This window comes from Thalassophryne amazonica, chromosome 9 (assembly GCF_902500255.1).
Source record: "Thalassophryne amazonica chromosome 9, fThaAma1.1, whole genome shotgun sequence".
In the NCBI taxonomy this organism is placed as follows: Eukaryota; Metazoa; Chordata; class Actinopteri; order Batrachoidiformes; family Batrachoididae; genus Thalassophryne; species Thalassophryne amazonica.
In genome coordinates, this window is record NC_047111.1 from 39,888,174 (window position 1) to 39,914,187 (window position 26,014).

General features: G+C 44.8%; 1 pseudogene; it reads left to right on the forward strand.

Annotated features, from left to right (window-relative positions):
* LOC117517018 overlaps positions 1 to 23,418 on the forward strand; it is an 80,856-nt pseudogene extending 57,438 nt beyond the window's left edge.
* Positions 23,419 to 26,014: the final 2,596 nt, after the last annotated feature.

Here is a 26,014-nt window from a genome sequence, read left to right on the forward strand (position 1 = left end):
TGAAAACAGGAAAAAACTAACCCAGTCCCACCCCAAGCGCAGAGGAAAACCGGAAGTACGTCCAGTGTCATAACTCAGACTGTGCTTCAGCCTACCGGGAGGGGTGGACAGCGGAAAAGGCAAACGGCACGAATCGGCGCCACCGCTCCGACCGAAGCACATTCCCACTGCACTACACACCAGCGACGCCGATGACTAACGGTCAAAGGCTCGCTGAGGCTGGAGTGGAACCGGGAATCAACTAAATAGAAATAACGGCCCTGAAACCCCCCCCCCCCCCCCCCAGGTGCAGAGGTTTCCTAGGAGACGCCCAGTGTAACCAACCTGCACCACCCCACACACTAAAGACGAACGGTACAGAAGTGTGTGAGGTCAGGGCTAGGGGACAGGGAAATAAAAAAACAACAAAGAAAAAACGACCCAACCCACTAACAAAAAATAAAAAACTACAAATAAGTAAAAAATACCATTACCTGGGTCCAGAAGAGCTCCAATCAGCCGGTCTGTCCACTCCACCAGGAATGTTAAAATGTACTATAATAATCACAAATACATTTTGTGAAAAGCCCTTAATAAAACCCCACTAACTAACCGATAAGTGTTTTGCTCCGTCAAGGTCAGAGAGCAGGAAATATGCCAAAGTGCAACAAATAAAAAGTCCTGTGGTCACAGAGAAAAATCAACATACTGCTTTTCTGTGAGCAGCTGAGTGCAGCAAACGTGACACCTTACTAAAGTGGTCCGGAGCTGACACAACAGATGTTGGAACCAATTACCACCGGAGGAGACGGGGCTACAGCTTCAATAGCGGGACGCAAAGTGACCCGTGCTGCAAAACGACGCCGTGGCTCCACCATGTGCGCGCCCACGCACACAACCTGGGCGGAGAGCACCCGCAACGGATCCCGGATTGGTTCCAACATTCGCTGCCGCTTTCCCGGACTAAACCAGCTCCTCTGCCGCTGGGTCCATGCTGGTTTGGCTGGGGACTTCTGTTATGTTGGGACGCAGGTTAGAGGAGCGAACCAGCGTCTGACAAGGACCCAGCGCTAAAGAAACAGAGAGCGGTTCCAAAGAACATAACAGATTTATTTAAGTGCAAATATAAACAAAAAGTGAATTAACAGCCTGGCGGGGTGGAGGACGACGCGCTCTTCCTAGCGCCCAAGGGATTGGAGCCCGACAGTTCTGGACCCAGAAATTCCCGCCGGCACCCCCCAGGTGGTTAATGAATCGGACAGTGCCTGTTAAGGATGAGAGGCTTGCTTGCCTCTACTGGTGGTTGGCTCTCACTGCGGTATTGTATCACTGTTTAATCTGCGCAGTTAGATTGATCTAGTTATCTAGATTACGATTTGTTTCCCAGTGTAATCTTTACGTGCCTTAACTAAAGCACTCCTTCTGCTGAATCACCTCTAAATTATTTACACATTATTCACTTTGCGTGTTTTTAGGAATCCGCTAGCTTAGCGTAGCTACTAGCTCTTAGCCGATTTAGCATGGCGGCTTCTCCTGTCTCTCCCGCACTTTTCTGCTCTGGGTGTGAAATGTTTAGTTATTCCTCGGCCTCCTTTAGCAGTAACGGTACTTGTAATAAGTGTAGCTTATTCGTAGCTTTGGAGGCCAGGCTGGGCGAATTGGAGACTCGGCTCCGCACCGTGGAAAATTCTACAGCTAGCCAGGCCCCTGTAGTCTGTGCGGACCAAGGTAGCTTAGCCGCCGTTAGTTCCCCCCTGGCAGATCCCGAGCAGCCGGGAAAGCAGGCTGACTGGGTGACTGTGAGGAGGAAGCGTAGCCCTAAACAGAAGCCCCGTGTACACCGCCAACCCGTTCACATCTCTAACCATTTTTCCCCACTCGACGACACACCCGCCGAGGATCAAACTCTGGTTATTGGCGACTCTGTTTTGAGAAATGTGAAGTTAGCGACACCAGCAACCATAGTCAATTGTCTTCCGGGGGCCAGAGCAGGCGACATTGAAGGAAATTTGAAACTGCTGGCTAAGGCTAAGCATAAATTTGGTAAGATTGTAATTCACGTCGGCAGTAATGACACCCGGTTACGCCAATCGGAGGTCACTAAAATTAACATTAAATCGGTGTGTAACTTTGCAAAAACAATGTCGGACTCTGTAGTTTTCTCTGGGCCCCTCCCCAATCGGACCGGGAGTGACATGTTTAGCCGCATGTTCTCCTTGAATTGCTGGCTGTCTGAGTGGTGTCCAAAAAATGAGGTGGGCTTCATAGATAATTGGCAAAGCTTCTGGGGAAAACCTGGTCTTGTTAGGAGAGACGGCATCCATCCCACTTTGGATGGAGCAGCTCTCATTTCTAGAAATCTGGCCAATTTTCTTAAATCCTCCAAACCGTGACTATCCAGGGTTGGGACCAGGAAGCAGAGTTGTAGTCTTACACACCTCTCTGCAGCTTCTCTCCCCCTGCCATCCCCTCATTACCCCATCCCCGTAGAGACGGTGCCTGCTCCCAGACTACCAATAACCAGCAAAAATCTATTTAAGCATAAAAATTCAAAAAGAAAAAATAATATAGCACCTTTAACTGCACCACAGACTAAAACAGTTAAATGTGTTATGTGTCGACGCGGATTGAGGAGCGAACCTGCGTCAGACAGAACCCAGCGCTAAAAATAACCAGAAAGCGGTTCCAACAACAAAAACAATTTATTTTTCACCTGTGCCTAAATAAAATGTACAAAACCAAAACCAACGTCCTTCTGGAGGAGTGACTGCTGGCACGCTCTCCAGCGCCCGCAATGAGAGAAGTCTGGCGCTCCTGGACCCACTACCACCAGACAAACACCCCCAGGTGGACACGACAAACTGACTCTCTGTGAAGCAAAGAAGATGTGAGGTAAGTCAGCAGTTACAACAATATCTTTCAAAAGACACACGCTATCAGCAACACATTCAGGTTTGTACTTTTTATCTTTATGCAAATGAGCAGCTTCTCACAACAAGTGGAGGATCACTTATCCTGCACGCCACAGCAGTGAGAAGCAAACTGCACAATTCTCATCACAATTCAAGTATACTATGTAACAAAACACCAAGTTACTATCAACAATTAGTCAAATACTTAATTACCTTTAATGTGTGCTGACAGCATGTGTCCTCACCCTTCCTTGCTTCACGGGCTCGATGTGTCAAACCCAGGCGCGGTCCTCAGCGTCTCACAAACGGACATCACAAGGTCAAGTTCCCAGCAGTTCTGCTTGAATCACACATGACTTAAATGCAGAACGCCATCCAATTATCTGCTTCAGCTGAAAGTCTTTAAGGTTGCATGTGAGCACCAGTCACAGGTGCTTCACATGATGTTGATGAGGGTGAGGATTCTTCAGCCAGCACCTTCTCCACAGACAAATCAGTTTCCATGCCACCTGAGGAGCAAAGAAAAGAAAAGAACACCAAAACATCCAGCCACACCCCCCAACACACAACAAAATGTGGTCTGTTAAACATTAGGTCTCTCTCTTCTAAGTCCCTGTTGGTAAATGATATAATAATTTATCAACATATTGATTTATTCTGCCTAACAGAAACCTGGTTACAGCAGGATGAATATGTTAGTTTAAATGAGTCAACACCCCCGAGTCACACTAACTGTCAGAATGCTCGTAGCACGGGCCATGGCAGAGGATTAGCAGCAATCTTCCATTCCAGCTTATTAATTAATCAAAAACCCAGACAGAGCTTTAATTCATTTGAAAGCTTGTCTCTTAGTCTTGTCCATCCAAATTGGAAGTCCCAAAAACCAGTTTTATTTGTTATTATCTATCGTCCACCTGGTCGTTACTGTGAGTTTCTCTGTGAATTTTCAGACCTTTTGTCTGACTTAGTGCTTAGCTCAGATAAGATAATTATAGTGGGCGATTTTAACATCCACACAGATGCTGAGAATGACAGCCTCAAAACTGCATTTAATCTATTATTAGACTCTATTGGCTTTGCTCAAAAAGTAAATGAGTCCACCCACCACTTTAATCATATCTTAGATCTTGTTCTGACTTATGGTATGGAAATAGAAGACTTAATAGTATTCCCTGAAAACTCCCTTCAGTCTGATCATTTCGGACAGTGGACTCATCTCTGTGCTTGTTCTGTTAGACCTCAGTGCTGCTTTTGATACTGTTGACCATAAAATTTTATTACAGAGATTAGAGCATGCCATAGGTATTAAAGGCACTGCGCTGCGGTGGTTTGAATCATATTTGTCTAATAGATTACAATTTGTTCATGTAAATGGGGAATCTTCTTCACAGACTAAAGTTAATTATGGAGTTCCACAAGGTTCTGTGCTAGGACCAATTTTATTCACTTTATACATGCTTCCCTTAGGCAGTATTATTAGACGGTATTGCTTAAATTTTCATTGTTACGCAGATGATACCCAGCTTTATCTATCCATGAAGCCAGAGGACACACACCAATTAGCTAAACTGCAGGATTGTCTTACAGACATAAAGACATGGATGACCTCTAATTTCCTGCTTTTAAACTCAGATAAAACTGAAGTTATTGTACTTGGCCCCACAAATCTTAGAAACATGGTGTCTAACCATATCCTTACTCTGGATGGCATTACCCTGACCTCTAGTAATACTGTGAGAAATCTTGGAGTCATTTTTGATCAGGATATGTCATTCAAAGCGCATATTAAACAAATATGTAGGACTGCTTTTTTGCATTTACGCAATATCTCTAAAATCAGAAAGGTCTTGTCTCAGAGTGATGCTGAAAAACTAATTCATGCATTTATTTCCTCTAGGCTGGACTATTGTAATTCATTATTATCAGGTTGTCCTAAAAGTTCCCTAAAAAGCCTTCAGTTAATTCAAAATGCTGCAGCTAGAGTACTGACGGGGACTAGAAGGAGAGAGCATATCTCACCCATATTGGCCTCTCTTCATTGGCTTCCTGTTAATTCTAGAATAGAATTTAAAATTCTTCTTCTTACTTATAAGGTTTTGAATAATCAGGTCCCATCTTATCTTAGGGACCTCGTAGTACCATATCACCCCAATAGAGCGCTTCGCTCTCAGACTGCAGGCTTACTTGTAGTTCCTAGGGTTTGTAAGAGTAGAATGGGAGGCAGAGCCTTCAGCTTTCAGGCTCCTCTCCTGTGGAACCAGCTCCCAATTCAGATCAGGGAGACAGACACCCTCTCTACTTTTAAGATTAGGCTTAAAACTTTCCTTTTTGCTAAAGCTTATAGTTAGGGCTGGATCAGGTGACCCTGAACCATCCCTTAGTTATGCTGCTATAGACGTAGACTGCTGGGGGGTTCCCATGATGCACTGTTTCTTTCTCTTTTTGCTCTTTATACACCACTCTGCATTTAATCATTAGTGATCGATCTCTGCTCCCCTCCACAGCATGTCTTTTTCCTGGTTCTCTCCCTCAGCCCCAACCAGTCCCAGCAGAAGACTGCCCCTCCCTGAGCCTGGTTCTGCTGGAGGTTTCTTCCTGTTAAAAGGGAGTTTTTCCTTCCCACTGTAGCCAAGTGCTTGCTCACAGGGGGTCGTTTTGACCGTTGGGGTTTTACATAATTATTGTATGGCCTTGCCTTACAATATAAAGCGCCTTGGGGCAACTGTTTGTTGTGATTTGGCGCTATATATACTCAACAAAAATATAAACGCAACACTTTTGGTTTTGCTCCCATTTTGTATGAGATGGACTCAAAGATCTAAAACTTTTTCCACATACACAATATCACCATTTCTCTCAAATATTGTTCACAATCCAGTCTAAATCTGTGATAGTGAGCACTTCTCCTTTGCTGAGATAATCCATCCCACCTCACAGGTGTGCCATACCAAGATGCTGATTAGACAACATGATTAGTGCACAGGTGTGCCTTAGACTGCCCACAATAAAAGGCTACTCTGAAAGGTGCAGTTTTATCACACAGCACAATGCCACAGATGTCGCAAGATTTGAGGGAGCGTGCAATTGGCATGCTGACAGCAGGAATGTCAACCAGAGCTGTTGCTCGTGTATTGAATGTTCATGTCTCTACCATAAGCCGTCTCCAAAGGCGTTTCAGAGAATTTGGCAGTACATCCAACCAGCCTCACAACCACAGACCATGTGTAACCACACCAGCCCAGGACCTCCACATCCAGCATGTTCACCTCCAAGATCGTCTGAGACCAGCCACTCGGACAGCTGCTGGAACAATCGGTTTGCATAACCAAAGAATTTCTGCACAAACTGTCAGAAACGATCTCAGGCAAGCTCATCTGCATGCTCGTCGTCCTCATCGGGGTCTCGACCTGACTCCAGTTCGTCGTCGTAACCGACTTGAGTGGGCAAATGCTCACATTCGCTGGCGTTTGGCACGTTGGAGAGGTGTTCTCTTCACGGATGATGCAAAGGAGATGTGTTGCACTGCATGAGGCAAATGGTGGTCACACCAGATACTGACTGGTATCCCCCCCAATAAAACAAAACTGCACCTTTCAGAGTGGCCTTTTATTGTGGACAGTCTAAGGCACACCTGTGCACTAATCATGGTGTCTAATCAGCATCTTGATATGGCACACCTGTGAGGTGGGATGGATTATCTCAGCAAAGGAGAAGTGCTCACTATCACAGATTTAGACTGGTTTGTGAACAATATTTGAGGGAAATGGTGATATTGTGTATGTGGAAAAAGTTTTAGATCTTTGAGTTCATCTCATACAAAATGGGAGCAAAACCAAAAGTGTTGCGTTTATATTTTTGTTGAGTATAAAAAAAATTGATTGAAATTGATTGATTGATAAGTCAACACTGTTCACACAAATACTGTTTAGGGTTCATACCATCAGCAAACACATTCAGGTTCTAATTCAGACTCAAATTACAGAAACAGCTCTCACAGCCCGTGGAGGACCATCAATCCGCACGCCACGGCTGTGAAGAGTGAATTTACACAATTATCAGAGTAGCTCAAATATAGCTGCGTACAAAACGCCAAATAACTATTGTTAATTACTCAAAGTCATTCACAGCTTTAGTTACCTCTGAAGTGTGCTGATGGAGCATGTCCCTCACCCATCTACTTAACAGGCACGGTGTGTCAAACCTGGAGCGATCCTCAGCGTCACAATGTTAGACAAACGATCGTCACACAGCAGCAACAAGGTTGAGTCCCCAGCACCTTACACAGAGCAGTCATGGCTTAACTGTAGTACATCATTAGGATATCTACTTCAGCTGGAAGTCCTTTGGAACTGCACGTGAACTGCTGATCAGGATATCCACTTCAGCTGGTAGTCCTTCAACTCTACACGTGAACTGCTCATCAGGTGCATCCTCTTCAGCTGGTAGTCCTCTAGATCTGCACATGAACTGCTCATCAGGTGCATGGGGTTGGCATGATGACAGTGGAGGGTGAGAGATGCTTCATCCATCATCACAGCCTCAGACACGCCCCCCACAAACCACCCGAAGTAAAGTAAAGTTACCCAGCCTTTTCCTTAGGTTACTGATAAGTGTCCAAATCTTTTAATTGGAATGATGTAGACTTGAAAGACTTGGACCTTCATTCTCATACAAGGGTACTGGCATCACCAAACACTTCACTGCTTTCCAGACATGGAAAATCCTCACTCAACTTCTTACGTGCTGTAATCAGAGCACAGCAAGATCACAGCAATGCCCACAAAGGCAAGGTTAGTGTACCTTTCAATGTGGACAAAAAAAGCACCGAAATTTATAGACTCCACAACCCTAACCTACACCTAGGCAACGCAGTCATTAGACATAGGAGTCCTTTTGTCCATTCCGTTTGAATGATACCTGTTTTCCAAATGAAAACAAACATTACTTGCAACATCTCCACTCGCCTGGAAGAGTGGGTGGTATGGGGGTGCCAAAAAAAATTATTTTTATGAGTTAAATCTTAAACAACCCAAAGGCTGTACAGCTTTAAGGGTCAAGTACATAAAAGCTTTATGAAACTTATTAAAGCGTGTCAGTCTGTGAATGCCACCCTGTTGAAAGTCAGCTGAGAGGTAGAGTTTACCCTTGAAGTGAAAAATTAACAAAAATGTTACTTTCTGTTCTTAAGATGCATTTCAGGAAGTCGTTGAAATCTTTGGACAAATCAGCATCATGTGTAACAACGCCGGAATCGTAAATGAGGCCCAGTGGGAGAAAACCATCGCCATCAATCTTGTAAGACTTATAACACCTGTGAATGTGTATCAAGTCTCTGCACCACTCTTCATGTAGCATTTACACATTAGTGTTTCAGGCAGTATGGTGGAACTGTGATCAGCGCTCTTGCTTCCCAGTGAGATGGTTCTGGCTTCAAGCCCACCACTGCCCATTTCCATTCTGTGTGTAGTTTGCATGTTGTCTGTGTGAGTTTCCTCCCATCATCAGACCCCCCCCCCCCCCCCCCTTGTGTGGTTCTTAACATTTGGAAAACTGGGACTTCATTTATAGACAGTGTATACACACAAAAACCATGTGTTCATTTATTCTCCGCACATTCTCCACCTGGGCGACAGCCAGGTGGAAACCATTCGGATTATTCAGACGGCTTTCGGTGACGATGCTTTGGGCATCACACAGATAAAGGAGCGGTACAACCGGTTTAAAGACAGCTGCACAACGGTGGAGAGTGAGCCACGCTCCGGGCGGCCATCAACATGCTGAAATGAGCAGATCATTTCCAAAGTGAACGCTGTGGTGATGCGGGACCATCGTGTGACTATCAGAAATTGATTGATTGGTGGACATCAGCACTTTTTCGGAACATTCCACTGTTATAGAAGATTTGACCATGAAAAGATTGGTGGTGAAATTCATGCTGCTGCTGACGGTGGCGCAAAAGCGCTTCCGTGTTGAAGTCTCACAGGACATGTTGTGACATGCCCACCTCTTCCACAATTTCTCAGATAGTCACACGACTGAAAAGTCACCAAAAGCCGTCTGAATAATCTGAATGGTTTCCACCTGGCTGTCGCCCAGTTTCTGGCAAAATTTGATGCGATGCTGCTCCAGTCGTTCTGTCTTTTTCCTTGAAATGAAAATCCGCCGAGCACGCTGCACACGTCCCACACAAAGGCTGCTTACCAGAAAATTATGTAATTGACAGGTGTGAAAAAGTTCATGCATGCGCATGAAGGGTCAAGGTTTGCTCATGCAAGCACACGTGATTCAAATCCATCAGGTTTTTTAAAAAAATAAAAAGGTCCAATACTTTTCTAACAGACCTCGTATAATGGAAAAATGAGACTCATGTAACAATGTTTCTTAAATTTCTCTTGGCTTTTAAAGCTTGATAGGACCGTACCATGGTAACTCTGAATTGACTGTAGGTGTGAATGTGTTGTGTCGGCCCTGCAATAGACTTGCGGACTGTCCAGGGTGTACGCCATTTCTCGCCCTATAACTATTAGGATAGGGTCCAGCTCCCGCTAACCCAGACATCCAGTCCATCTCAACATCTCTAAAATAATCTATCTGCAGCAGACATGTGACAAGTGGTTGTCCCCTTGGCCTTCTCAAGCCAGTGGAGCACCTGCATAGGGATGGGTATTGAGAACCGGTTCCTTTCGGGTATCGTTAAGAAATGATTCGATCCACAGACATCAATAAGCTTTTTGCTTAACGATTCCCTTATCGGTCCTTCAGAGTGGCTGTTGTTTTGGTGGGTGTTTGTCCGGAAAATGATAATTTCTCTACATTGATTACAGACCCGTAGCAGGTCTGTAATCAACTTTTCTGCAGCGTGGCTTTGCTTTGAACCTTGAACCAATTGAAGCATTCATTAACTTTCCCAGTCTTTTGTTGCCCCATCCCAACCTTTTTGAAATGTGGTGCAGGCGTCCATTTCAAAATGAGCAAATATTTGCACAAAAACAATCAAGTTTATCAGTTTGAACATTAAATATCTTGTCTTTGTGGTGTATTCAATTGAATATAGGTTGAAGGGGATTTGCAAATCATTGTATTCTGTTTTTATTAGCATTTTACACAATGTCCTAACTTCATTGGAATTGGCGTTGTACATTTGGCAGAAAAGTCCGCAAATATGACCAACTTCACAACACAAAGTTGGAAAAAGACGCTCAAATGACCTGCAGTTCATGGAGAAAATTGTATGTACCGTATCATTGGTTTGAAGGTTGATGATTGTATAAAGAAGTGGAGCCCGGTGAGGAACAAATTAATCCAGAAAAAGCTGTTATTCCTGTGGTAAATGGCATAAAGATGCGACTGAGAACTTTAAAAAGGGTCACGCTCACATCGACGTCATTGCCTGGCCACAGAGTTGCAGAAGCATAAATCAGGCTTTAGGATTTTAAGGTACCACTCCACAGCAGACTTGACCAAATTTAATCTTTTTAATGGACATAATGTCCAGCACTTAGTTAAGGCAGACTTTTCTTTTTTCAGACAAAGTTTGACCCGGTCATTAAATGAGGCAGGTCCTGATTATCAGGTTTGACGGACAGAAATTTCTGGACACAGTTGCAGGACTCAACACAGTAGCTGTGGTTAGTAAAACATTTATTTGGGGTCCGGTACACAGCAAGGCAGTCATAGATGAGCGAACAGATCCAAAACATTAGGCCTAAGGCGTGGTCGGTACAAACAGGCAGGTGGTCAAAACACAACGTGGTACCAGGACTTGGAAACACAGAACGCAGAGCTGGAAGCGAAGGCACAAGGCGCAACAGTCTGGCGGGAAACTAGTGCAACCAGTGGATCTTAAATACACCCAGGTGATGAGCTGCAGATTAGAAACAGGTGTGTGGAAAGATCTAGAACAGGGTGGGGCAGACAGAGTCTGACACCCACCACCAAGCACCAAGAGAGATGGACAAGCCAGATAGGGACAGACAAAGCCCAAGCAGGAAAAACCCAGCAAGAGAACTCACACACAGACAAAACATCAAAACCTAAACTAAGCAGAACAAAACTAGAACCTAAACTAAACATGGCAAAATAGAAACACAAAGCAAAAAGTCCAGATCATGACACCGATTCAGGGTCAGACTTTTAATCAAGGAAATACTTAAGCCTAATCAGTGCTGGAAATTCCATGTGGATTAGTTACAGCCAGGAGGCATGAACAATCTGTTACGGACATATGACAGTTTTTTTTTCCATTTTATACGTATTACTAATTTTGTCTGTTTTATGCATATAATGAATTTTGAATATAACTGGCGAAATTTGCTGGTCCACCTGAATCCATTATATGCGGGATTTTCTTTCATCCCCTCTGCTGTCGTAGCTCTTAATAAGACCAGATAGACGCTTATTCTGTCAATTGTGTTGCCAATCAATCAGTATTTTTTTCTCAGTGAAGTTTTGTGTGAGTATTTTATGTGTTTCATTAGCCAGCTGTTGAAGAAGAATTGCTGTGACCTTTGTGGGACAGACAAAGTTTATTCTGTTCTATTCTACTGGGGAAGGTGATGGTCTAGTGGTTAAGGCGTTTGGCTTGACACCAGAAGATCCTCGGTTCAAATCCCAGCCTGAATGGAAAATCACTAAGGGCCCTTGGGCAAGGTCTTTAATCCCCTATTGCTCCCGGGGTGAATCTCAGGCATTATTTGTAAAGCGCTTTGAGCATCTGATGCAGATGGAAAAGCGCTATATAAATGCAGTCCATTTACCATTTTACCATTTACTGTAAATTGTCCGTAGTGTGTGTGTGTGTGTGGTGGGGGGTGGGTCTGTGTTTGTTTGTCTGTTTGTGGCCCTGCGACAGACTGGCGTTTCTGTCCTGGGTGTACCCCGCCTCACGCCCTATGACTGCTGGGATAGGCTCCAGCCCCCCGCGACCCATAATTGGATTAAGCGGTAGAAGATGAATGAATGAATGTATTTATGACACAGTAGTGACAACAGCTACATTTTGTAATGACAATAAATGTGGTTTCTGTTGTAAATTTGACAGTAAAATGATCTGTGTTATAGACGGGTGTTATCAGGGGATCCTATCTGGCTTTGGATCACATGAACAAGTTGACTGGTGGTCAAGGAGGGGTCATTGTCAACACAGCATCCATGGCAGGTAACTTCAAAAGCACAATCATTATCCATGTATCTCATCATAATGTTTAAGCAACACAATGCTTAGTACGTTCTTCCAGTTCTTTAACAGTCATTTTAAATTAGCCAATAACCAAATCATGATGCACTTAAAATGTGTAATTGCAGAGTTTTTAATTGTTTAGTTGCAATAAGATACAGAAACAACACAGACAATTTATTGCTCATGGTTTTATTTATTTATTGCCTCTTTTTTTTCCAAATACATAAAAAAACAACAACAACAACAAAAAACTACAGTGCAAACCTCTGCCAACACTAGTTTTTACCTTGGAAAAAAATTTAAACATCAAAGACCTGTTAGAAATGGCTTTTCATAAGCTAAAATATAATACAAAATAGAACTCAAAAAGGCTCGTCAATTTTAAATCAAATCACAAAATTCACAATCCAGATCAGACTTTGTCAGTGTTATGTGTCGACGCGGGCTGAGGAGCAGACCTGCGTCTGACGGAACCCAGCGCTAAAATAACCAGAAAGCGGTTCCAATAACAAAACAATTTATTACTTTCACCTCTGGTGCAAAACAAGGTGTATAAACCAAAGATGCGTCAGTCTGGTGGAGTGAAGGCTGGCACGCTCTCCAGCGCCTAAAAGGATCGAAGCCCGGCGCTTCTGGACTCACTTTACCGCCAAACACCCCCCAGGTGGACACGACAAACTGACTCTCTGCGAAGGATAGAAGAGGTGAGGTAAGTCAGCAGTTACAAGCAATATCCTTCAAAAGGCACACACTATCAGCAACACATTCAGGTCTGCATTCAAGCTTTATGTAAATGAGCAGCTTCTCACAACAGGTGGAGGATCAGTTGTCCGCACGCCACAGCAGTGAGAAGCGAGCTGCACAATTCTCATCACAATTCAAATATACTGCGTAACAAAATACCAAGTTACTATCAACAAGTAGTCAAACAATTAATCACCTCTGATGTGTGCTGACAGCATGTGTCCCTCACCCTTCCTGCTTCACAGGCACGATGTGTCAAACCCAGGCGCGGTCCTCAGCATCTCACAAACGAACATCATAAGGTCGAGTTCCCGGCAATTCTGCTTGAATCACACATGGATTAAATGCAGAACGCCATCTAATTATCTGCTTCAGCTGAAGGTCTTTAAGGTTGCATGTGAGCACCATCCACAGGTGCTGCACATAATGTTGATGAGGGTGAAGGATTCTTCAGCCAGCACCTTCTCCACAGACAAATCAGTTTTCATACCACCTGGAGAGCAAAGAAAAGAAAAGAACACCAAAATGTCCAGCCACACCCCCCCAACACACAACAGTACCCCCCCTTTAACGGGAAGCCTCCCGGCGACCGAACAGACCAGGTCCGAGAACAGCACCTCCCTCCGGGGTCCTTGTCAGGTAGCAGACAGCACAACGCTCCCAAGGTTCACCACAGACAGCAGGACGGGGCACCGCAGCTGGAAGGCCGGCTGGCATCAACAAAAACCCCAAAACAGTCCCCAGTACAAACCAACACACAAGAAAAAACATAAAACCCACCCAAAACCTCCCCAGGGGACCGTCCCATCCAACCCCGGGAAGAAAAGAAAAACTCCCAAACGCAAAAACCCAACACAGCCCCACAAACACAATACAAACATAAATGCATACAAGAAAAATAACAAACAACCCCCCCAGAATGACCTGCAGAGCCCAACCCCCCCCAGAAGGCCTTTACCGCCGGTTCCAGGAGGAATAGCCAGAACCGGAATCCCACAAAAGTCCCCAGGTATACATGGAGCAAACGGCACCCCCCAGAGGACCGTACCATCAAACCCCAGGAGGCACCCTCCCCACAACCCCGGAACCCCAGACCCGGCCACACCTGGCTAGTCAGCCCCACAAGCCAATTCCCCCCAGAGGGACCGTCCCATCAACCCTGGAGGGGAACCCGGAAGGAAACAAAACAAAATCAAAGTCCAACCCCCGGAGGACTACCTTAAACAACCCCGGGGGCAAATAAAACAACCGTTAAACCCTGTTACCTTCCCCGGCACCCCGAAAGACCCCAGGTCCCTCCCAGAGCCCCTCAGCGGCTCAATTTTGGCGAACGGCTCAAAACATTAAGCCGGGGAAGGGAACAGGAAAAACGAACCCAGCCCCAACCCCAAGGCGCAGCGGAAAACCGGAATACGTCCGGTGCCCCAACTCGACCATACCCCAGCCTCTCGGGAGGGGTGGAACTACCGAAATGGCGAACGGCAACAGATCGGCCCACCCCTCCGACTGAGGTATGTTCCCGCTGCACCACACCCCGGCAACACCAATGACGAACGGTACAAAGGCTCACCGAGGCTGGAGTGGAACCGGGCCCTAACCAAACCAAGAAAAACGCCCCTAACAACCCCCCCCTAGGTGCAGAGGTCTTCTGAGAACGCTCAGCGTGACCATCCTGCACCACCCCACAACCCACAAGACGAACGGTCTTGGGGCAAGTGAGGTTGGGGTTAGGGATGTAGGGAAATAAAAAACAACAAAACAAAACGACCCCCAAACCCCAAACAGAAATACCTAAATACACATAAAAAAATAATGATTAAGTGAGCCCAGACAGGCTTCTAACCGCCTAACGTTCACTCCACCAGACACGCCTCTGACTCCCCAAACAAACTATAACCCCTATTCAAAAAAACCAAAACATTAAACCCTACAAGTTTGTTTTTTTTGTGTGTGTGTGTTATTTCGCCTGTCCCAGAACACCTGGAGATACGTCACCATTATTTTTCTTGACGCTTATATGTCGGGGCAATACAGTGGTCTCTGCTCGTCCGAGCTGCATGGGCTCATCTGCAAGAGGAGCCAGAGGTCCCGTCGGAGGAGCCTCAGTGGGGCGAAGAAGAGGCGGCCCAGATCTGTGTCGGGGAAAGCCCCGAGATGAAAAAACCCGCTCTGATGGCCGCCCTCTCTCGCGTCCACGCTCCTTCATCCGATCATCTAGACGAATCACCAACGATATTAGCTCATCTAAATCGTTTGGCTCGTCACGGACTGCCAGCTCGTCTTTTAATGACTCATTTAACCCATCTACAAACACTCCTCGTAAAGCTGCGGCGTTCCAACCTGACTGAGCAGAAAAAATCCGGAAGTCCACGGAATACTCCGCCGCACTCCGCCTCCCCTGCCTGAGATTCAGCAACCATTGGGCAACGGTATTCGTTTTCACCGGATGGTCAAAAACCAGTCAGAACTCCCGGGAGAAATCCTTACAGGATCCTAACAATGGCGAGTTGTTACTCCACAACGCTGTGACCCAAGCTAAGGCGTCACCTCGGAGCAAATTTGTCACATATGAAACACGGCTCCCATCAGAAGAGAAGGAAGCCGGTCGCTGAGCAAAAACCAGAGAACATTGCATCAAAAACGAAGCACAGGCTTCAACGTCTCCCGCATAAGGCTCCGGATGACAAATAATCGGTTCGGGACGCCGAATCTCTGGGTGACGGAGTTATCTGCACCGGTATCGATGGTGCCGCAGCTGGAGCAGCAGGAAGCGGAATGGCTTGCGCTGCAAGCTCCATAACACGGGCGTCTGTTTGTTTAATTTGGTTTGCGAGATGCTGTAATTGCTCCCATATTTTCTCCAAGTGTTCTTGAACTTTTTCGGCGAAAGGAACCGCCTCTGCCGCTGGGTCCATTATGGAATGGCCGGGAAACTACTGTTATGTGTCGACGCGGGTTGAGGAGCAGACCTGCGTCTGACGGAACCCAGTGCTAAAATAACCAGAAAGCGGTTCCAATAACAAAACAATTTATTACTTTCACCTCTGGTGCAAAACAAGGTGTATAAACCAAAGATGCGTCAGTCTGGTGGAGTGAAGGCTGGCACGTTCTCCAGCGCCTAAAAGGATCGAAGCCCGGCACTTCTGGACTCACTTTACCGCCAAACACCCCCCAGGTGGACACGACAAACCGACTCTCTGCGAAGGATAGAAGAGGTGAGGTAAGTCAGCAGTTACAAGCAATATCCTTCAAAAGGCACACACTATCAGCAACACATTCAGGTCTGCATTCAAGCTTTATGTAAATGAGCAGCTTCTCACAACAGGTGGAGGATCCGTTGTCCGCACGCCACAGCAGTGAGAAGCGAGCTGCACAATTCTCATCACAATTAAAATATACTGCGTAACAAAATACCAAGTTACTATCAACAAGTAGTCAAACAATTAATCACCTCTGATGTGTGCTGACAGCATGTGTCCCTCACCCTTCCTGCTTCACAGGCACGATGTGTCAAACCCAGGCGCGGTCCTCAGCGTCTCACAAACGAACATCACAAGGTCGAGTTCCCGGCAATTCTGCTTGAATCACACATGGCTTAAATGCAGAACGCCATCTAATTATCTGCTTCAGCTGAAAGTCTTTAAGGTTGCATGTGAGCACCATCCACAGGTGCTGCACATAATGTTGATGAGGGTGAAGGATTCTTCAGCCAGCACCTTCTCCACAGACAAATCAGTTTTCATACCACCTGGAGAGCAAAGAAAAGAAAAGAACACCAAAATGTCCAGCCACACCCCCCCAACACACAACAGTCAGGTTATAGTGAGTGCCAGCCTGCACCTCAGTTTCAAATACGACAGTGATTTGGGCACATTTGAGTAAGCTATTATGTAAAACAAACATTAAATGGGTTTAAATGGGCACAAAATCAGTAATCCAGACCAACCTTTGTCAGTTAATAAAGGATATCATCCTACATAAGGCTTTCAAATATAGAAGACATCTTTTTCTCTTTTTTTTTGACAGAGTTATGAATTTTTGAAAATTCAGTGTTAAAGGATAGGGATTTTTCTAGTTTTCCAAGATTTTTCCTAACTTTGACCTTGAAAATTGAATCAGTTCTTGCCTATCACTATATTAATCCTCTGTAAAAATTTCAAAATAATATACAAAAAATTGCAGGTGATATGCATATGACCTAATGTGATCACACATACATATATACACACACAGGGGCGAAAACATACAGTGCCTTGCAAAAGTTTCATCCCCTTGGTATTTCACACATTAAAACCTAAATTAAATTGCGCTGGATGAAAGAGCAACAATCTCACATTTCGACAATACAGTCACTTTATTTCACTGACTTTCAGTAACAAACATAGACTTTATAGGGATGCTTGGCCCTGCTGTTTAACCCCGCAAGGGACCTGATGGAAAATGAAATGGGCCAAGACTGTTAACTACATGCATAGAGTCGCTCATCATCCACAGGGATACAGAGATCTCTGTCTGTACTTCACACTAGGCTGCGTGTGATCGGACAGGAATACATATACCTTGGCGAGACAGGAAAACAGCTTTATATGCACAGAAGGGAGAACAGACAATCATCTACCACCCACACAGGGGTCCTGCCGGGATGGCTTCAATATGCACATTTTGGCTTGTTATCATATGTAAGGCAGGGAACACACTGTACCCACAGGTGGTGATCTGGTGTGGTTAATTATACACTCAACAAAAATATAACCGCAACACTTTTGGTTTTGCTCCCATTTTGTATGAGATGAACTCAAAGATCTAAAACTTTTTCCACATACACAATATCACCATTTCCCTCAAATATTGTTCACAAACTAGTCTAAATCTGTGATAGTGAGCACTTCTCCTTTGCTGAGATAATCCATCCCACCTCACAGGTGTGCCATATCAAGATGCTGATTAGACACCATGATTAGTGCACAGGTGTGCCTTAGACTGTCCACAATAAAAGGCCACTCTGAAAGGTGCAGTTTGGTTTTACTGGGGGGGGATACCAGTCAGTATCTGGTGTGACCACCATTTGCCTCATGCAGTGCAACACATCTCCTTCGCATACAGTTGATCAGGTTGTCAATTGTGGCCTGTGGAATGTTGGTCCACTCCTCATCAATGGCTGTGCGTAGTTGCTGGATATTGGCAGGAACTTGTACACACTGTCGTATACGCCGGTCCAGAGCATCCCAAACATGCTCAATGGGTGACATGTCCGGTGAGTATGCCGGCCATGCAAGAACTGGGACATTTTCAGCTTCCAAGAATTGTGTACAGATCCTTGCAACATGGGGCCGTGCATTATCCTGCTGCAACATGAGGTGATGTTCTTGGATGGCACAACAATGGGCCTCAGGATCTCGTCACGGTATATCTGTGCATTCAAAATGCCATCAATAAAATGCACCTGTGTTCTTCATCCATAACAGACGCCTGCCCATACCATAACCCCACCGCCACCATGGGCCACTCGATCCACAACATTGACATCAGAAAACCGCTCACCCACACGACGCCACACACGCTGTCTGTCATCTGCCCTGAACAGTGTGAACCGGGATTCATCCATGAAGAGAACACCTCTCCAAAGTGCCAAACGCCAGCGAATGTGAGCATTTGCCCACTCAAGTCGGTTACGACGACGAACTGGAGTCAGATCGAGACCCCGATGAGGATGATGAGCATGCAGATGAGCTTCCCTGAGATGGTTTCTGACAGTTTGTGCAGAAATTCTTTGGTTATGCAAACCGATTGTTTCAGCAGCTGTCCGAGTGGCTGGTCTCAGACGATCTTGGAGGAGAACATGCTGGATGTGGAGGTCCTGGGCTGGTGTGATTACACGTGGTCTGCGGTTGTGAGGCTGGTTGGATGTACTGCCAAATTCTCTGAAACGCCTTTGGAGACGGCTTATGGTAGAGAAATGAACATTCAATACACGAGCAACAGCTCTGGTTGACATTCCTGCTGTCAGCATGCCAATTGCACGCTCCCTCAAATCTTGCAACATCTGTGGCATTGTGCTGTGTGATAAAACTGCACCTTTCAGAGTGGCCTTTTATTGTGGGCAGTCTAAGGCACACCTGTGCACTAATCATGGTGTCTAATCAGCATCTTGGTATGGCACACCTGTGAGGTGGGATGGATTATCTCAGCAAAGGAGAAGTGCTCACTATCACAGATTTAGACTGGTTTGTGAACAATATTTGAGGGAAATGGTGATATTGTGTATGTGGAAAAAGTTTTAGATCTTTGAGTTCATCTCATACAAAATGGGAGCAAAACCAAAAGTGTTGCGTTTATATTTTTGTTGAGTGTATCTGTACAGTCCACTGCATGTTGTGTGTCAACCACAGAATGAGATTTAAAAGTTTGATCAATAATTTTTCTGAAATTGGATGTCACACGAGCTGAGTATCTAAACAATGTTTTCCTCCCTGGCCACTCCAACCCCACAGTCACCTCTCTCCCTCCTCTGCATAATGCAGAAAGAAGGCCAGTTGGAGCCTTTTATCAAGTTAGGTTATATACACATCACCAAAACAGTTCTGCTCAGATAGGTTGGAGCTTATCCCAGCAGAACTGATCAAGAGGTGGGTTACACCTTCAACAGGCCGCCAGCCTACCAAACAGACAAACTCATTCACACCTTCACCCACACGTATGATCAATTTGGAGTAACTAATTCAGCACACGAAGGGAAGCCACACAAATGGGGGAAACATGCAAATTCCATTCAGAAAAGACTAAGTCTGAAGCAAAAATGGGAACTTCTTGATATGAAGGAAGCAGTGCTAACCACAAAGCCACCATGCTGCCCAGCTTGAAACATTTCTACTCAAACTGAATGCCAAGAAATTATGAAAAAAATGAAATCCCTTATAGCTTGAAGAGGTGCACAACTACAGCAATGGACAGAGATTTTGTGTATAATATTAATGCTGTTTAATCTGTGATGTTTACTTGTATAAATGATGTGTATCATTCTGCAGGTCTTGGTCCTCTAATATGTTGTCCTGTCTACACAGCCACCAAGCATGGAGTGGTCGGCTTCACTCGGACCATGGCGGTAATAAAGTTTTCTCAAAAGCATTCCCAGACTGAACAGAATATAAAATTTCTCCCATGTGCTTTGGGTATAACCTGAGGACTAATCCAATTGGATGTGCCTGAAAAGCCTTGGGAATGTTTGTGATGAATTTGGAATGTCCTGAATAAAAAAGAAACCACTGGTGCACTGAGGTACAGACATTATATGGATCAACTGAGGGGAAAAAAGAGAAAAGAGAAGTGGCAAAGGCTAAGGAAAAGTCATATAGCGAACTGTACAAGAAGTAAACAGTAAAGCCACCGTCCCACATACAAGAATGTGCAGGAACCAGGCCGAAATAGCAAATATTGCCATAATCGGATGCAGTCGGGAGGGAAAGAGGCGTGGTCAGCAGTTTCAGAAGGTAGCCAGACTGCCTAAGCCTCACCTGCACAATGGCATCCAAAGCGTATGTAAACAACAGGTAGATGACGCAGACTGCCGTCAGACGGTCATAAAAGGCACTGAAGACTGCCCGATGTCCAAATGTCTGGATGGCAAACACGGGACCAGATTAGGAAGGAGCACTGTGTTCCTCCAGTCCCTGCCGGTACTGAACACCTCAGTATAACCAACGCATGGACTGAACTCATGCCATATGTGTCCATGCCAGCATCAGTGCTGTCACTCACTCACTCATGCAATCACATCGGCGCTCCTCCTCTCCTTCCCAGTGCTACTGATCTCACGTGCGTGTGCATGCTCAGCTGTGTGTGTGTTCATAATGGCTGAATGAGCCACTAAGCATGCACATGATGTAGACAAAGAGGAAAGCTTTCATTTTTGGTGTAATAACTGATAAAATGGCATTTGTTACTGCATATCTTTGGTGATACGTGACTGAAAGTGGCGTATTTGTCGTACTGTTGGCTTGTAGTCCTGTGGCGCGCTGGCTGTGGTCTCTGTGTTTTTAATGTGACACGTCGTGTGCACTGAGCCGTCATGATTTGCAGCTGTCAGTGAGTCTCTGGCTCAGCTGATCAGCTGAAAGTCGGGTTGCTGTGCTGTGTGCTCTGGCTGGCCCCGTGTGTTGTTTGGCAACTCCACAGTCGTGGGAGCACTTAGACAAATTCCACAGCCAGCTCGAAAGTGATCGTCTGCTCACTATTTTTGAGCTGACAGCGTGAATGGCCACAGATTTACTAAGTGTCCAGCGAGCGGTGTTAGATGTTCGTGTGCGTCACCTGGAACTTGGCCGGACACCTGCAGTGAGAGGGATTGAATGGCCTCTCATAGGGCACTCTGTCTTTCAGCCACTGGTGTGAGTGAATAATTCTAGTGACAGGTGTACGAAGCGTTGGAGACAGCACCGATTTTTCATGACGGGCAATTCCTCCTTCGTGCGCTAGTCGGCTTCAATCGTGTTATGTGTGAAGGGGCCTGTCAGAGTTGTTCAGAGTTGGACCTGAAAAGAACAACTGTTTACACACAGAAATGATCACGCAAGAGACACTGAATTTCTTTGTCCTGTACAGGAGAGGACAAACGAGAAGCTCCTTCAGAAAGAACTGTAGTCCGTCCTAAAGGTCCCGCCCATTTGCCTCTCCTTTTTATTGAATATCATTACATACAGCATATAGGAGTGACAATATCACAAAACAATGGAAAGACACAAAGTCTGGTCTCACATTGATATGAAACCTGTTATGGCTTTTGAGCCCTCAGTCTCCCAAGCGTTCCATAACAATGTCCAGCCCTTGAACCGTGTTCCAGTTACAGTGCTCTTCTTCAAGGCTGAACCATTAATCAAAAGTACACATCTGCGATTAGCCAAACATGACCCTAGCCAACCAGTCTGACATTCTGGCAAAACAATCTGCACAATGAATGGTCAAAGATCATCTGCTCACTTTTTTCGTTTGACAGTCTTAATGATCACTTGAACCATTCAGCGTATATGATTGTTTTTGACACTAAGTAATTATTTAAAGGAATAATGGTACATGAACTTTCACACATGCATATACGTTATATGAAAAATGGAGAACAGAATCAAAGACATATTACAGAGAGTACACTCAAGTGAAGACATTATATTTGATAATACATATATTGACAAATAGAGAAAAACCCTGTCAGGGCCCTTAATTTTTCACTTGGGGACTAATTCTGTGTGAATGTTTCTTTTACTAGGAGGCCTCTGTTGCATCCAGCTATGGTGTACGGTTCAACGCCCTCTGTCCAGGTTATGTTGAAACAGTTCTCTTATCCAACCTTTCAAAGAATATGGGACAGTTCTCACACCTGAATGAACAGAACCAAGAATCTATGGAAAAGCTTGGGATTTTAAAGTGAGTCAGTTTCTTTAATTATAAAATGTTTAACTGGACAAGTGACAACTGATAAAGAATGAAACTATTTTAGGTCACTTTGATGTGTTTCCTCGCGAAAGCTCACCTTGATAAGAAACGTTGTCTTTGAGTATTTATAAGGAGATAGAAAAGACACATCTGCAAAACATCCATCTGAAGACTGTAGATAAGCCTGACCTCAAAGCTAGTCATCGAAACTAGACTGCCTGAAACTCATTTTTTGATCACATTTTAGCTTTATGCGTTATATTGAGTCACACAGCTTGACTTATCGCACAAGCAGCCATATCTGCTTCTTCTTTTATGGGTTCAACGCCCACCTGTGCTTTGATTTTAAAAACAAAGACATGTTCTGTGTGCAGGAATTAAGCTTTTTACTTAATATTCAGTGTATTTTACTATTACTTTGTTGTTGCAAGTCTGATCTCAAATGATTTTCTGCTTAATCCAATACTTGGAACACTCGAGTCAACTTGTTTTAAGATTTATTGTCAAGTAAAATTATACAAAGTACTATGATTTTAGTGGTACGAAGTTTACAAACTATTTCTCCTTAAAGATAGTGTTTATTTCTTGTATTTTAGCTTAACTAATTTTTTATAGTGAAGGAAACCAAAATAAGTTTGTTTGCTAAACAGATACCAAAAATGATTAACAATAATTGCAAGTATGCAAAACACAGTGTAAAAAGTGGTCTAAAATTGATGTGTGATAACAAAATAGGACAGATCCATTTCACATTTAAAATATTATGTTTGGGTGAGCAAGTCTCATCCCCCCCACCCCTACCCCAATCACCAATTTTTGAAAGATCCTGGTATAAAACTCCAATCCCAGTTGTAGAAGTCTCAAATATAAAATCAAAAACTATTGAGTAAATGCATGAAAGGGTTTGTTGGCTTAATTGATATTTTACTCTGCTCATTAATTTTCAGTGTGAGCAAGGTAGCTGAATGCTTCCTTGAGCTGGCGACAGACGAGACGAAGAACGGAGAAGCCCTCATGGGTGCACAGCAAAGGACAGATGTACATCACATTTCCTCCCTCACTTGTTTAGCTGTTGGCAGTGTCACACCACAGCAACATGGGAGTAAACCACCTGACTGGGTCCTGAAATTAAGTGACAGTGTTTGGAAAATCACAGCAGAAAATAAACATATACAAGTACCCCAAATTCATATTTATCTCCAATGATTTTCAGTTTTTCACAAAAAAACAATTTATGTTATTGCCTGTAATAGACTGGCATCTTGTCCAGAGTGTTGTGCTGCCTCATGCCCTATGACTGCTGGGATTGGCTCCATCCTCACCGTGACCTTAAATCGAGTAAAGAAAATGAATGAATTATCTTTGTGCTGAAAATATAAGATGACCATCATTTTTCAAGTTACTTTTTATCTTAAGCCCCTATATACAAAGAAACTTTTTTTGGAAAATATTGCTAATAAAAGCACGTTTTATGGGCAGACCCTCTTTTTGTCAACAATGTACTTACAAATTGCCACTTTAAGATGACAGTAAGTGTTCCTAACTCTTACAATGTTTAAAATGGTCTTTTTTGAATTGCCATCTTCAAACATTAAGGCCATTCACGCATAGCACGAATGAGGCCGAATGGCACACGGAGGAGGATTCTGACAACAGGCTGTGCAAATTTGAACTGGCCTCAGCCACAGCACATGCACACCACATGGTCCCTGGTGCTTCGCATTGGAAACCCAGTCAACGGTGGTCAAGATGCAGTCGTTCCACTATCTGACTGCAGTTGCAGCCTTTTGTACGGCAAGTGAACCATCTCAAACTGTGGTCGAGTGACCGTACGAGATGTTCGGGCCACGTTGAATCCTGGCTTAATATCCCACATTGTCCAGCACAGTGCACACACATCTGGAGGCCAGCCTTCACACTACAGGCCCAAATGATGGAAGAATGGCCATTCCACCCACACGCCACAAAAGTTGAGGTGCAAACAAAGACCTCCACAGCAGTTGCCAGTGCACTCACAACAGCCGGCTCTTCGCACAGCCAGCTCGAATGTAGTGCACATGACACCATAGTCGAGGTGTGGTCAAGGTGGCGAAAGCTTTAACAGTAGTGGGGGTGTAGTGCAGTCACTGTCCAGCACAGCTCGCACATCTGGACAGGCTGTTATGTCCATGGTGGACCTAATTTAACAGATACATTGTCAATCCCCTCCATGGGTACATAATGTACGAGGGCTGTCCTAAAGTATAGGTCCTTTTAATTTTTTTCAAAAACTATAATGGATTCATTCATATGTTTTTACGTCAGACATGCTTGAACCCTCGTGCGCATGCGTGAGTTTTTCCACGCCTGTCGGTGACATCATTCGCCTGTGAGCACTCCTTGTGGGAGGAGTCGTCCAGCCCCTCGTCGGAATTCCTTTGTCTGAGAAGTTGCTGAGAGACTGGTGCTTTGTTTGATCAAAATTTTTTCTAACCTGTGAGACCACATCGAGTGGACATGGTTCAAAAATTAAGCTGGTTTTCAGTGAAAATTTTAAACGCTGATGAGAGATTTTGAGGTGACACTGTCGCTTTAGGACTTCCACAGTGCGAGACGTCGCGCAGCGCTCTCAGGCGGCGTCATCGGCCTGTTTCAAGCTTAAAACCTCCACATTTCAGGCTCTATTGAACCAGGACGTCGTGAGAGAACAGAGAAGTTTCAGAAGAAGTCGGTTTCAGCATTTTATCCGGATATTCCACTGTTAAAGGAGATTTTTTTAATGAAAGACGTGCGGACGGGTCCGCGCGTCGGCTCGCAGCCGCCGCGACGCTCCGCCACAGGAAAAACACCTCTGCTGGAAGCCTTAAGGACAAGTTGGAACATGTCCGGCTGTTAAACAATTTCTCATATACTCACTCCACTGAAAGCCATCAAAAGCCGCCTGGATTTTACAAATGGTTATCAACACGGAGGTGTTTTTCCTGTGCCGCCGCACAGCGCCGGCTGCAAAGAGGCCTTTACATTCTGCCATGTCATATTTCATGGCTACTTGAGAGTTATTTGATTACTGCTACCTTTATCACCATGAGCTTCCAGTTGGCATAATCAATCAATCAATTTTATTTATATAGCGCCAAATCACAACAAACAGTTGCCCCAAGGCGCTTTATATTGTAAGGCAAGGCCATACAATAATTACGTAAAAACCCCAACGGTCAAAATGACCCCCTGTGAGCAAGCACTTGGCGACAGTGGGAAGGAAAAACTCCCTTTTAACAGGAAGAAACCTCCAGCAGAACCAGGCTCAGGGAGGGGCAGTCTTCTGCTGGGACTGATTGGGGCTGAGGGAGAGAACCAGGAAAAAGACATGCTGTGGAGGGGAGCAGAGATCAATCACTAATGATTAAATGCAGAGTGGTGCATACAGAGCAAAAAGAGAAAGAAACACTCAGTGCATCATGGGAACCCCCCAGCAGTCTAAGTCTATAGCAGCATAACTAAGGGGTGGTTCAGGGTCACCTGATCCAGCCCTAACTATAAGCTTTAGCAAAAAGGAAAGTTTTAAGCCTAATCTTAAAAGTAGAGAGGGTGTCTGTCTCCCTGATCTGAATTGGGAGCTGGTTCCACAGGAGAGGAGACTGAAAGCTGAAGGCTCTGCCTCCCATTCTACTCTTACAAACCCTAGGAACTACAAGTAAGCCTGCAGTCTGAGAGCGAAGCGCTCTATTGGGGTGATATGGTACTATGAGGTCCCTAAGATAAGATGGGACCTGATTATTCAAAACCTTATAAGTAAGAA